The following is a 13,837-nucleotide window of genomic DNA, read 5'->3' on the forward strand; positions in this document are numbered from 1 at the left end:
TTGGAAGAAGGAACTGCTGCGTGTCCTCATTTTATCTCCTTCATAATGCTTAAAACATTAAGTTACTACTTCTTTCTAAGGATCAGAAACATTATACCCAGCACATTCTTTGTAAAAGTAATCAAGAGTTAAGGTCATAGCAGTAGCCATGTCTAGAAAACGTGCTTTCAGGATAGATTCAAGAGTATTCATAGAAAAGACGTGGGATGAATAACAGACTTCCCAAGTGCTTTTTTTTAATGGCTGGTTTTGCTGACACGCATGTCTCACAAACCTAGCTAGTTCTAACCAACTCTATTCATTCACAGGAATTTCTTTGTTTCCTTTTTCAAGGAAGTTTGTTACCAGTGCTAAAAACTAATCAGCCTTAGGTGGCTGTCAGCATCCCACCTGCCATCCTGCCAGCCTTCCTGTGCCAACAGCCCGGTTTCGCAGCATAGCCCTGTCCTTCTCACGGGCCCCTTGCAACACTCGGATCGCTCCCATTTTCATCCTGAACGCAAACCTGCTCCGCTTCATATTCCTCCTCCAAAAACTCTCATGCTCAACATGCCACATCCACCCACTCATCCCAAGTCTCCACCACTTTCAGGTTTTGAATGTTGACACCAGCTAAGGAGCGCGCAGCAGTCGGGAAAGGGGAATTGCACAGCCAAGCAGATCTGGAGGACAAAGAGGGAAGGGCCCACGATAAAGTGATCTGTGAAGCGGGAACCAAGTTTTAAGTCCCTTGCAGTAACTATGCAGGAGAAAAATGCTGTTACTTCATACACATGCAAATACATGTGCTTGGCCAACCTCCTCTTCTCCTTCTGCTTAACATCTCCTCTCCAGAACTCCCACCATTACTTGCACTGTAATTTTTCCCAGGACCCCTGGTGATGGAGCAAGACCACACATGCTAGGCACCAAGCACCAGGAACTTCCATATCCTTCTCCCACACAGCTCTTCACACTCCCTGCCTGCTCCTCGTGCTGCTGCGGGATGGCAGAGACCACAAGGCAGGCCAGTGCCACGTGAAATAAAACAGGATTTCACTTAGACCGTGTTAACTCATCCCAGGCAGCAATCCTGTACAGGGACACGACAACTGTTGGAGCTCCAGCCACCACCTCAGCCTCACTGCTCATGAACAAAAGCATTACAAAGGGGCCACGACCCTTCTACCACCTTAACACAGACAACCCCAGACTCCTGTCACGGTGATTTCTGATGAAACAAAGAACAGACACCCACCTACAGAAACCCACTGTCCCTAAGTACAGGGGAAACTGGTTCTCTGCCTTCAGTAGTCTTAATGGACATCCACGGCTCCTCCAAACGCCTATCCTCTCCCTCCCTTATTTCTGCATGGTCTCACTACATCCACCTCTCCTATAAGGCTGCGTTCAGCTCCTCACGTCCTGCATTTTCCTCTCCTCCAGCTTTTGCTGCAGCTGCTGCTCGCATCAGCTCTTCCCTGCCTCTGTGGAGACTGACGCTGATGCCAGCCATGAAACGCTGGAGAGATCTTTACAACTCAACCACTTCATCTTGGCACAGCTCTAATGTCCCGAACACAAGGCGCAACCTTGGTGGTGGAATTACACAAAGAGTAAATCTGGGTATCTGGTCTTCCATAAACTTCACAGATCTGCTGTAAGACTCCATGACAAAACTCTGAATTACACTAGTCAAAATCCACTAGGCCCTAAGAGCATGGAAGTAACGCAGGGACAACTGTGTGAAGGGCATTTCTATTGGTCCTCCACAAAACCGTTTTTCCTATATTTTTTCCACATTCACATACCCGTATACATACATAGGTACTTTATTTTTAAAAGATTACTGAGAAAACTCAAACTGAAAATTTCATTTTGCATGTCAGAATGAAAAACTGGGATTTTTGTCCTTCAAATACTGTTCTCTTCTCCAAAGCGTAAAATACTCTAAACGAAGCAGACTAAACCGGGTTTGTAAGAACAACAAAAATCTGCTACGTGTCTAGCATCTTCTCAGCTGCCAGACTTGCACTTCTGATCATCTTATCCTTTTTCTTAAATGTTGAAGAGAGTTTAGTTTAAGAGAGAGTGTGTCCTCTTCCATGGGGACAACAGCGGACAGAGACTCTCTTGAGTGACAGGGTTGCTCTTCCTCCGTGCTGCAGAAGCACCAGCTCAGAGGGCAGCGTTCCCGACCTTACTGAGCCAGCAGGACCACCAAAGGGCCCCTACATGCCGCAGAGTAACCTGTGCTGCTCTGCACAACAACCTGCAGGAAAGAGGGCTTAATCCACACTTCAAACTTCTTGATCCTGCCATTCACAGAATCACAGAATATTCAGGGTTGGAAGGGACCTCTGTGGGTCATCTAGTCCAACCTCCCTGCCGAAGCAGGATCACCTACACCACTGCACCAGGCTGCTCATCCTTCACCACGTCCATTGCGCTATCTCTGCAAAATCCCACCCCCCGGGAGCGCAAAACTCAGGCACAGAAGAGCCACGTTAAGAGGATAGCCATCTGTCTTCCTCTGCAGTGTGCTGATGCAAGCCTTGACCCCTCGACACCAGCCCCAGAGCCTGCAGGAGGCTTGGACAAGCTTTTTGCAAGTGGAGAAGAGGACCCAGGCTTTAGCAGGGTATGGAATTAGCCTGATTCTTTACATCTCAAGGACCCCATTCCCCTCCATTTCCTCAGCCTGCCACACTGGTCAGTCCCCAGCGGATTCCTCTTTAATTAATATCTTTCACTCCTCTTTCAAACCAGGGCAGCATTTCTCTTCTTAAACTTCTTGTTCTCCCCCTTATTTTCTGTCAGAGCCAAGGAAACAAAAGCATTTACGAGTCTCTCCGCCAGTCTTCTGTAGTGCTCCAAATCTAGCTAAAAAGTCACAGAAATCTTCTTGACCTGCCATTCCATTGCACTTCACTTGGCAAGTACTGAAAAGCCAATAAATGTCACTAGGTTATCTCACGCTGTGCACCAGGACAAGGCAGCAAAGGGTGTGAAAGCCACAGCGCCTACTGAGCTAGATAGCAGAAGATAAGAGTAGTACCTCACGGACTCCTTCGTGGTTCTCATCTTTTTATGAAGACTCAGATGGGATGCCCTGGTTTGCAATTCTGTGCCTAGCTGAAAAGCAAACGCATGACCTGCAATATACTGGTGGGAGTTAAAAGACTTTGTTATGCAGGGGTAAACATGAAGACCACTTGTTTGCAGGTTAGAACAGGACACACAGAAGTCATCAGTCCACTACATAGACTGCACATCATATACATTATATCATGACTAAAACATGCCCAAAGTTCTGCACTCTCTCAGCAGGAGACATTAACAGCACACAATTCAGCAACAGGCATTTAAAATGTCGTGCGTAGTGGCCTGCATGAATTTCACAGGTCGCCTTACTGCTTTCGCTCCGTTTTTCAGACTTTTAACAAGTCAAGCCATCCCTTTACAATACCCAGGCTCCTTAAACATCCATTTCAGAGCACCAAAATCTGGGGGAAAAGGCTGCCCACAGTCTAGAAGACACTTCTGAGCTCCAGACATTCTCCTTCTAAGTTTATGAAACTTCAAAGTGAAATATTAGCACTCCTAGCCTTTTGCACTGCTTACTTTCGTGATACAAATACATGGCAACCTATAATCCCTAATCAACCTAGAAAATAAATGACTGATAAACCAATCTGCTTGTAAACCCATTAACAGATTCTGGCTTCAGTATCAACAGGGTAATTTGCTGAGACTATTTTTAATCCAAACTGCTAAACCATTAATCCCACAATTTCCACAGAGTATTCCCCCCCAGCCTAAATTTACCCAAGGTTACCAACAATTCTGCAACTCAGTGAAGAGCAGATAAATAACATTTGCAAATATACACCTCCTGGCACTGGAGAACTGAGAGACTCCGATTACTTGGTTGATCCCGTTAAAGCCATTACTTTCTAATTGGAAAGAGTCATTCAGAAGCAAAGCTGTGTGTCTGGCATGTCACTTGACACCTGGTATGTACCGTTCATGATAAGATGAACTCTCTAATATGCTTGCCACAATGAGAAGAAGTGGGTTATTCCATCATACCACTGACAGTCACGGCGCTCTCTACTAAAATCTGTTCAAATTTAATGGGACCTGGGGTATCAACGTAAATTGTCATGTTTTCTCAAACTGGCATTAAAACATTCTTCAACTATCATTATTAATGTCAATATAAATTATGCATTGAAGAACACAGCATTCATTACAGAGGTAAAATTTATCGGAGGGCAGCAGAAAAAAAAAAAGAAACAGAGCAAATCTAATTAGAGCAAGTATTTATAGATTTTGTACGGCTTTTCTCAGTAGTGATGAAAATGCTTCTCTAAAAAGCTCTTAAAATAAGCAGCCACAGAATCATTAAAAACAGTACCAAGCAAGCATTGTGCTAATCACCTAAAGGTACAATTATACACAGGATGCTGCAAAGGGGCTGACATGATAATACACAAGACTGGTAGTTTACCCAAGGATGCATCAATGCGCTAGCACAACAACCTGGAAGACAGACCCTTGGTTTCACGTAAGCAGCTACACACAGGAGGAAAAGCTGTGTTTAGTGTTGGAAGGGCGGTGTTTAATGCTCCTTTCAACTTCTATAAATTACAACGTCAGCCACTCCTAATTGGTATACATTAGTATTCAAACACCACGTTGAAATTAGAAGCTTAGCAGTTTTTCGGTACACTTATAGACACTTCACATAAACACATGAATAACCTTGTTGAAATATTTTTGTACTCCGAGGTTAAAAGAAACGACTTTAAGAAACAGATGGTGAGCAACTGGTACCTCACCGAGGAGAGCCACTGACTTTTGGAAGTTCTCACGCGATGCACTGTATGGGGCTACCTCCCACTGACCGCGCTCCTTGGGACTGCCGAGCGGAGCCCCCTCTCCTGAAAGCCTGAAGATACACCCAGCTAGGGTGGCACGGGGGAAAGAAAGCCTAAAAATACAACTCCCAGGGGCTCCAAATCCAAAGGGAAAATAAGAGACCTTATTTCCCTAACTTAAGACAATCCTTAAGCTGCCTGACTCATGGTTTTATCATACTTGTGGCTGCTAATACTGGTACCAGCTCACCAACACAGGTGCCTCAAAGTCTACCACCAGGAAAGCCAGAATGCATCCATTAAAACAGAAAACTAAGCAACCTCTGTGCAAAGACTGGGGGGGGGGGGGGGGGGGGGGAAGTCTTTCCAAGCACATCCTCAACCATCAAAGGAGCAGCTCTAGTTTCAGCCAGCACCGACCGTAACACCTCGCCCCGCGATCCTTTTACAACACACCGTGTCACTGGCTATTGTTCATAACTCTTCCCGCAAATCATTTCAACATTCAGAGACTGACTATTTCTTAAGTAAATTATTTCAGCAGGGTGAAAAATTAAAATTGCTTACTCATGAACCTGGTATCATTACAACAATGAGGCAAAACAGCTAAAGACACAGTTACATTGCACAATCCTAAATGCATCATTTATTGTACTAGATTTCAGAAAAAGAACATTCTGAAACACTAAAATAAATCAGAGCATAAATGTGACTTGTTGTCAGCTCATACAATATGGGTTAAATGCTACCATATGGTGACTGCACATACGTTACCCTTTTAAAAACAAAGAACATGGCTAATTCCTTTCCCAAATCTATTTTTAAATAAACAAACATGATTATTTTAAAACAAGGCTACAATTGTGACTAAACCACCTCAATTTCCACCAGTCTCTCCCTCTCTCTTCACTGAGAACTAATGCCACTTCACTGCTCACCATCTTTTTTAAAAAGAGAAGGGAAAAATTACTATTAAGTCAGCTTTATCCCTGTAATAAGCCTACATGAGCACTTTCATGCAGTGTAAAAATAATGACAAGCCAACTCACCATTCTTCCTTTCTTTTACCTGCCGGAAAAGCAAAGCATGCGTGTGTGTATGCGCAATACGTTAAAACTCACTGACATATGATCCGATTTTCAGCAAACACTCCCAACAGGACCTGCCCGATAGACAGAGCTCTCGTTTTCTCTGCACCCCCCCAATCATGTACTGAAACATACCGTTTCGGTACACTCCCAACCAAAAAGAACAACAACAACAAAAAAGCAAACAATACACACAGGGTAGCTGGAGCGGATGCTGTTGGTTTGAAAACTGTCTGTCTAGCCTCTATGCTGAGTATTTGCTTTTATCATTATACTGTAATTGAAACATGTCAGGGGTCTAAAAATAGCTACAAATTGTAATTACACATGCTTTGTAGTTTCTGTTTTACTTTGGAAAGAAGATTAAAACCTAGATCACTTTAGAAACTGGCCTTAAAGATTTGGGGAGCCACAAAATTATTCTACTTTGCAATTTGGAGTACACTGCTGGAAAACACTTGCTTTGGGACGTAAACATGACGGCCCTGACACAGAGAAGCAAGCTCCCAATGCCGTACAGCAACATGACAACAAAGAAAAGGGAGAAGAGTAGACAAAGAAAAAAGCAATTTCTTAGAGATTGTAAGAGTGCCCTGATTAAGGATGTAATACTATAAGCTTTAATTAGGAGCTAAGTGCTGTGTGCTAAATTCACCCCCCCACACAGCCCTGTAAATTCAGAGTCACTCTACTAAAGTTACCTTGGGTTTATGACGACTGTACAACAGCAATGCCCGGCCTTTGGCTTCTGTAACAGCCCATAATGAAATGTGGATTTGGGTGAACAAGCGTTAAGCTACGCAATATCCTGCTGATACAAATTAAATTCTTTTCCAGAAGCAATCACTTTAATGAAAGGTTAGCAGAAATGGATTTTAAGTAGTCATCAGAACGTAAGTGGTTTTGAATCCAGAGTAAAAACCCTCTGCTCCTCCACGACCTAAGACTCAAAACAGTTTAGACCAGTGTCTTCGTTAACACGTCGTTGTCACCGTGTAGACAGGCACTGTCCCAGTGTCCCTGCAACAGGCACTATTTGCAATGTTAGCTCACAACTCGGGAGCGGTTAACAAACAAATTAGCTTACAGCAGCCCAATGCTACTGCTATAAAATACCTGCTAGAACTTCTTAGGCAACAAATAGTTTGGCAGCAACTTAAGAGATGCAAGTGGTGTCCATCCACACACTAATTTAATCTCAGAACATATGCTTAATGCCCCGAGTCCGTTTGCATAAGCGCTGTTGCCGTAATACAGTTTCAGGAACGCAAGGAGAAACTGCTAATGTGAAGTGTGTAACAACGCTGATCTGCCTCTACAGATAACCAAGATGTAAACAACATCAAAAAATGAATAACTGACATTGAGTAATCATAGCATCAAAAAAAAAAAAAACCCCAGAGCTCATGAGCTTCAAATAGCAAAGCAGGTTCAGCAGATCAAGAGACTGAACATTTGCTGACTAACAGTTAGGTAATGAAAGTAAACACTTGCAATGAAGTCATCATCCTAATGAAAGCCACGGCAATGTTAACTACCTGGACCATAATCCGCCAGCATGTTTTAATGTGGGCTCACTAACATAGTATTTACTAGAATCGTTCCTGCTGGAAAAGGAAAGGAAGTGTCATTTACTTTTAATGCAGAAGTATGTGACAATCGAGAAATATTGCTATCTGCGAAGTTGTTCTAACTCCGAAGCACGGTACTGCTGACACTCAGAGAGTCACTGTGCAGTTACAGCGGGTAACTGAAAAAACAGAATTTTCTCTTCAGTGACTGAGTCAGAACAGCTTTATCCTAGCACTGAAGTGCATAAACATTTGCAGCATGTAAGATGTCTGCTTTGAAAAAGCAATGCTGCTCCAAGGTTCAAATATTTATATTGCAGATATCTAATCAAATAAATGTGACTTTTTTTTATTGCTGGTTTTTGCCATGCAGTGATTAACTATCTGGAATAAGTTTACAGCTACAGAAAAAAAATAGGAAGAAAAAAAAAAAAGCACTCTAGTAAGTTTTAGATGATTAACTGCCGATATTCTTAAGGATTTCAAGCTCTGCTATTTGCATACAGAAACTGTAATTCCACCCAGACACCCTCACGCAACTCCCAGCAGTCAATGGGAGCGGCAAGCATGCTGATTAGGGGACAGCACCAGGCTTACAAGCGACAAGTCAATTTATAGGATGGTTGTACACACTCTCACCCAACTGAGGAGCACCATACAGCGATAAAAACCAGTAGCAGTCCATTTCCTCTTTCTGCACAGAAGTGTAATGCCCACTCAGGCTGAAAAGGTATGTATCTACAAATTCATACTTGTGTCTCAAAAACTTAAAACAGGCACATTTTACTTGTAAAATTTGCAAGCTCGGACAAGTTACTTCCTGCAAAATGCAATCACTTTGTATTTCAGCTTTCTATTTTGATGACTTTAAGAAACAATATAGTCAAACCCAGCTTTCCAGTTTGAGTACACATATACAGACTTAGTCACTGGTCTCACAAAAGCTTACGCATTGGCTCATTTTGCATACTGTATGTAATTCCAGAGAAGGCCTGGAAGTACTTGCCATGAATTCAAGTCTTCACACAAGTGAGGTCTGTCAAAGTTGACAAGTTTTGGATCACACTAAGTGTAGATGCCCTCCATCAGATGGGATCTCAGTGTAGAAGTCACCAGTTAAGATCACAGATAACTATAGATAACTCTGTTGAAGTCACCTGCACATAAAGACCTTAAAAAAAACAAAACAAACTGATGAACAGACTGCCCAAAATTTGCAAGAGTTAGTGACTACATCACTGATCCAAAGATACTTTTCCAGGCTGCTCCCTCTGGTACTAGCCACACAAGCACACATAGCAAGGTGCATTTTAGAGGCTACTCATTTTTCAACTGAGGCCAACATCCCTGCTTCCGAAGCAGATCTGTAAAGCGTTAAGACTTCAACATCCTCCTTTGCTAAAATGAGGGATGGCTGCGCTTCGGGGCAGTTCAACAGGCAGAGATTCAGAACAACAGTACAATCGTTTTCACCCCTTCAACGAGTATTTCGGTACTGATAGCTGCTATTACTAAATCTTGGTGACAGCACGATACTATGACCAACTATAAAAGCATACGATGAACCTGATTTTCAAAGCAAAGACATTAGTCACTGTCACAGGAAAACTTTAATCTACAAAAGTGGAGTGTCACTGCCGTTGCTCCATGCTGGCCAGCTATACTGTCACCGAGGCCACTTGCAAACAACAATAGGTAGGGTTCACCTTAGTGGTGTGAACAGTTTTCTACGATGCACAGAGAAGTCGTTATTCACATTCACAGAGGGACTGTATGCAGCTCTTGATGCATATTGCTTCAGTCACCTACAGCAATTTAGAAAGTCATGCTGAGCTTAGATAGGAGCCATTCTAAGAAATATCGCTCCTCTCTTTAAACGTGTTTTGGATCATTCCTTAAGACAATGTTGTTCTCACCAAAGTTTATTTTTTCTCTTTTTTTCTTTTGCAAGCGTCATCTTTGCTTATTCAACGAACAGTTTAGAAGGGGGTTATAATGCCCTATTGTTCACAGACACCACATAGTACTTATCACTAACAAGATGGCACTCTGACGTCGCTCAGTTTTATAGAAACTAAAGGCTTGAAAATAAGTCCCAGGCAAGAATTATTCCAGATACCTAAAAAATATTTTACACCAGGAGCTCGTAAAGGTGCACACCACGCCAGTAACACAAAGCTCCACACAAATGACTTTATCGTACAGCGCTCACTCAAGATGGCTATGTCAGCTACTTTTGTGAAACTAAAGATGTCTCCTGGAATAGCAGCACAGTAATACTAATTACACCAGAGGTGCTCCTGCACAACTTCAGCTTCCAGTTTCACCAGGGGGAAAGCACCGAAAACCTCTGCAGCCCACCCCTTCTCACTGTCCGGTGGGAGAAGATGGGGTGTGCGGAGCGGCGCACAGCCAGGATGGCCAGCCATGGGTTTGCTGTGACAGGGCTGGAGGACACACTGGCGGGAAACAAAGAGGCAGCACTCACCGAGAGATGACTCACCCCGGCCAGCCGCCGTGGACAAAATTACAGGGGCAAAACTCACAAAATACTCCCTGCCTCGATTAAACCTTCGCTCCCATCACCACCACCCCTGCCCGGTGCTGCTCTCCCTCCAAAACACCCAACACCTCTCTCAATACAGTTATTTTTGGCCCGTCAGCAGCAGCCAGCCTGGGGGACACTAGCGAGGGGCCTCACTGGAGGAGCAGCTGTGTGGCTGTCGCCCGCGCCCACCACCACCCGCACCCGTCGGTGGGACACAGCCCCACACCCACGCCCCCGCCCCAGCGCAGCACGCCCGAACACCCACGCCAGCCCCATCCCGGCGCACACATCTAGCCTGTGTGCAGCGATGCAGCACACCCCGGCCCCGGCCCTGCACCACACACATACACCCCACCACCACCCTGCCCCGCACGCAGCAGCTCCCCTCAGCCCCCCAGCATGGACATACAGACACCCACATCCCTCCCGGCCCCATCCACGCATCCCCGCGGGGCTGGGGAGGGGGGATAAGAGGGAACCAGCTGCAGGTCACCGCGTTCCCTCAGGGTCAGCATCCTCCTGCTTGGTCCCCTCTGGGACGGACCGGGCCTTAACACAGCGTGGGAAAGCAACGGTCAGAAATCAAGGCATGCACACACCCCGCAACACAAAACTCTCAGCTATCAACCCACCCACACGCCTTGCGCAGGGAGGGGGGCACAAAGGAAATCTGACAGAAGAGTCTGAAAAACAGACAACCTCCCCCCAATTCAACCCACGTTTTGCCATTCAGCTTCTGCTTGAAATTATGCATTTCTCTTTTTTCTTCTTTTTTTTTGGGGAGGGGGGGGACACACACCAAATACACGGTTGCCAAGCCGAGTTAATGAAAAACCCTTCGGCTGTTAACTCATTTAGTGCAGCAAGCATGAAATAAAGCCCGTGGCACGGGGCCAAGGCGCAGCGGCCCTTCGCTGGGCAGCCTTCTGGGACCTCTCCCCGGCCACCGAGGAGCCCGCCCAGAGCAGGGCCGCCAGCCCACAGCCCTGAACAGCCGCGATCTTCCTCCAGAAATCAACGAATCCCCCTCAAAAAAAATAATATTAAAAAAAATTAAAAGTATCGATGGCACCGCCGGGCCACCCCCGGCGGCCGCTCGTCCCACGGCGGGGCCGGGGGGGCGGGGCCTGGCGGAGAGGGGCGGGGCCGGGCGGCGGCAGGGGGCGGGCCCGCGGGCTGGAGCCGCCCCGGCGGGGCGGGGGCTCCGCGGCGCGTCCGTCCGTCCGTCCGTCCGTCCCCGGCCCCCCCCCCGCCCCGCGGCAGTCCCCCCCGCGCCCCTCCCCACCGAGGAAACTTCTCCGCTGGCAGGGAAAGAGTTCGGCTCCCGGACGGCGAGACGCTGCCGGCGGCACAGGGGCGGGGGGGGGGGACGGGGGGGGGGGGGACGGGGGGGAGGCGGCGAGAGTTGCGCCTCTCCCCAAAAAGGGACTTTGACCCCGCACCGCTCTCCGGCGGTCCCCGAATTACGTGTTTTTGTCGCAGGTCGGATCCTAGCGCGCGTCGGCACAGCGTCTAATTTATGAACTCATCAGCCTAATTTCATTATTTAATCATGCGCCCAGCAATCGTGTTTCCTTAAGAAAGGGCTGACCTATTTTTGGCTGGAGATAAACGATCATGTTAACAGATGTTAATCTTGTAATCTGTTTTTCCTGTAAGCACTTCGCATACCCGCGTTTCAGACATTAAAAATAAAGAAAAAAAAAAAAATCTTTCCCAAACGACTTGACGTCACGATTCGGTTCTTGATTGGAAAAAAAAAAAAAAAAATCTCGCAATGGTTTCAAAGACATTAAATCTTTTTCACTTTTATAAATGCTGATTTGTTCTGCCTCAACTCCCACAGGCTTTTATTTGCATTTCAAATTCCACAGGTTACACCAGTCGCCTTTTCAGAAAATGTAAACCAACAATACGGCAGCGAAAGGGGGGGGGGGGGGGGGGGGGGCAGAGAAGAAGCCGGGGGAGGGGAACCCTGCATCTGGATTAAATAAAGGCCAGAATCGACGTTTAGAGCGTGGTCCCGGCGAAAACCCACGTTCGCACGGCCGGTGCCCGAGCGTCCCCGTACCCACGCAGGGGTAACGCCGAGGGGGAGCGGCGGGCGCGCACAATGCGCCTTCCCCGGCAGCTCCTCGCCTGTCCACGCTCCTCACACACGCCGCCCGACTCCCAAACCCGACGCTTTTCGGCTTGAAACCCGCGGATCGCCTCCGGCGGCTGCCGGCGGAGGGGAAGGAGGGGAAACCCCCCCGGCCGGCTGTCACGCCCCGCCGCTACCGGCAGCCCACCCCGGCCCCGCACGGCCGCGTTCGCCCACCCCAACTTTCCCCAACTCGCCCGGGATCGCGACCAGGCGCTAACGCTCATCGCCGCCGAGGACAGCAGCGGGGGGAGGGACGAGGAGGAGCAGGAAAGCTTTTATAGAAATAATGCAGTCCCAGGCATTTTGCGCTATTCTCCTTCCCTCTCTGCCCCTCGACCCCCCCCCCCCGCACACTTTCTGTTAGCAGATAAACTCCCTGCCTCTCTCCCCACCCCACCCGCACCAAACGGGCCGTGTTCCTCTCCTGGACACAGTGGCTGCGGGATCATTGTCCTGCTCGCCGCCCGTACGCGGATAATTGTTTTCTCCGCCCGCCCGCCCCCAACTTCCTTCGCCAAACCGTGCGCTCCCGTCGCGGAGCCGCTGAAAAACAGCGCGGGGGGGGGACGGGACACAGACACACGGGACGACGGACGGACACCGGGCGTCTCGCGCACACGCTGAATCAACACCATGGGGGGGGAAGGAACACACCAACCCACTCCATAACCCACTCCATAATTTAAGTGGCCAAGTGGCCGCTCGGGGCTGGAAGCCCCACCACCCGCCTTCGCCAGCCGAAGCGTTTTACTTCCAAGTCAGGCAATTTGTTCTTTGTTTCTTAACGGATTAATATCGCGGTCCGCCCCCGACGGGGCGCAGAAAGCCAAAAGGGCTCCGGGAGCCCGCAAGCCCCCCCCCTCCCCGCCACCGCCGGGAAACCGACCTCCACCTCCTCCTCCCGGCCAAGCAGCGCGAAGTTACCATTCTGGAGCCGCTCCGGTCACCCGGGGGGGGGGGACACAAGCACGGTCCCCGCTCCCCGGGGGCACGAAGTTTCCCCCCCCCGTGGGCGCAGCCCGACGACCCCGCCCCGCCCCGCCGCCCCTCACCTCGCCCGGCGCTCGGGGAGGGGCGCGCGGAGCCGCCCGCCGCCCCGAAGGTGAAGGCGCACGCGAGCGGCAGCCCGCTGCACATGATCCGCCGCGCGGCTCCACTGGCGCGGGGCGGGGGCGGCCCGCCCGGGCCCCCGCCCCGCCCCGCCCACCGGCGGGTGCGGGGCCCGCGCGCCCGGCGCCGCCGTCGGTGGGGCGAGAAGTTGGGGCGCGGGGGTTGGGGGGGGGGGGTGCGCCTCTGCCCGCCGCCCCGCCCCGGCTTCCCGCCTACCGCCGCTGCGAAAGGTGCGGGCTGGGGTTGCCCCAGATGCGTTTCTGTGAGAAACTTCCCACACGCACACCCCCCCTTCCTTTTTTTTTTTTTTTTGGGGGGGGGGGGGTGCGAATTCCACTGGTAAAATATTTATGGGTCTATCGAAACGCGCCGAAACAACAACATTGAAGTCCTCAAGCAAGATCAAAGAGGAATACAGCTCGGCAGCCGCGCCGGGGAAGTTGAAAGACCGAACGAATCAATCTGCCATATGGCTTTTTTAAAGAAAAAAAACAAAAAAACAAAAACCAAAC

The 13,837-nt window shown here is 48.6% G+C and overlaps 1 protein-coding gene across 3 annotated transcripts in view; it reads right to left on the minus strand.

Annotated features, from left to right (window-relative positions):
* The window catches only part of ZNF516 (zinc finger protein 516), a 100,803-nt gene extending 87,454 nt beyond the window's left edge, over nucleotides 1-13,349 (minus strand). For 2 of the 3 annotated variants that reach the window (XM_075416582.1, XM_075416580.1), the window contains exon 1: nucleotides 13,268-13,349. The gene's annotated coding sequence lies outside the window, so the exon portion shown is untranslated. Of the gene's footprint in view, nucleotides 1-13,101; nucleotides 13,175-13,267 lie in introns of those variants that run through there. The other variant, XM_075416581.1, reaches the window with a different exon arrangement.
* Nucleotides 13,350-13,837: the final 488 nt, after the last annotated feature.

This window comes from Opisthocomus hoazin, chromosome 3, assembly GCF_030867145.1.
Source record: "Opisthocomus hoazin isolate bOpiHoa1 chromosome 3, bOpiHoa1.hap1, whole genome shotgun sequence".
Lineage (NCBI taxonomy): Eukaryota > Metazoa > Chordata > Aves > Opisthocomiformes > Opisthocomidae > Opisthocomus > Opisthocomus hoazin.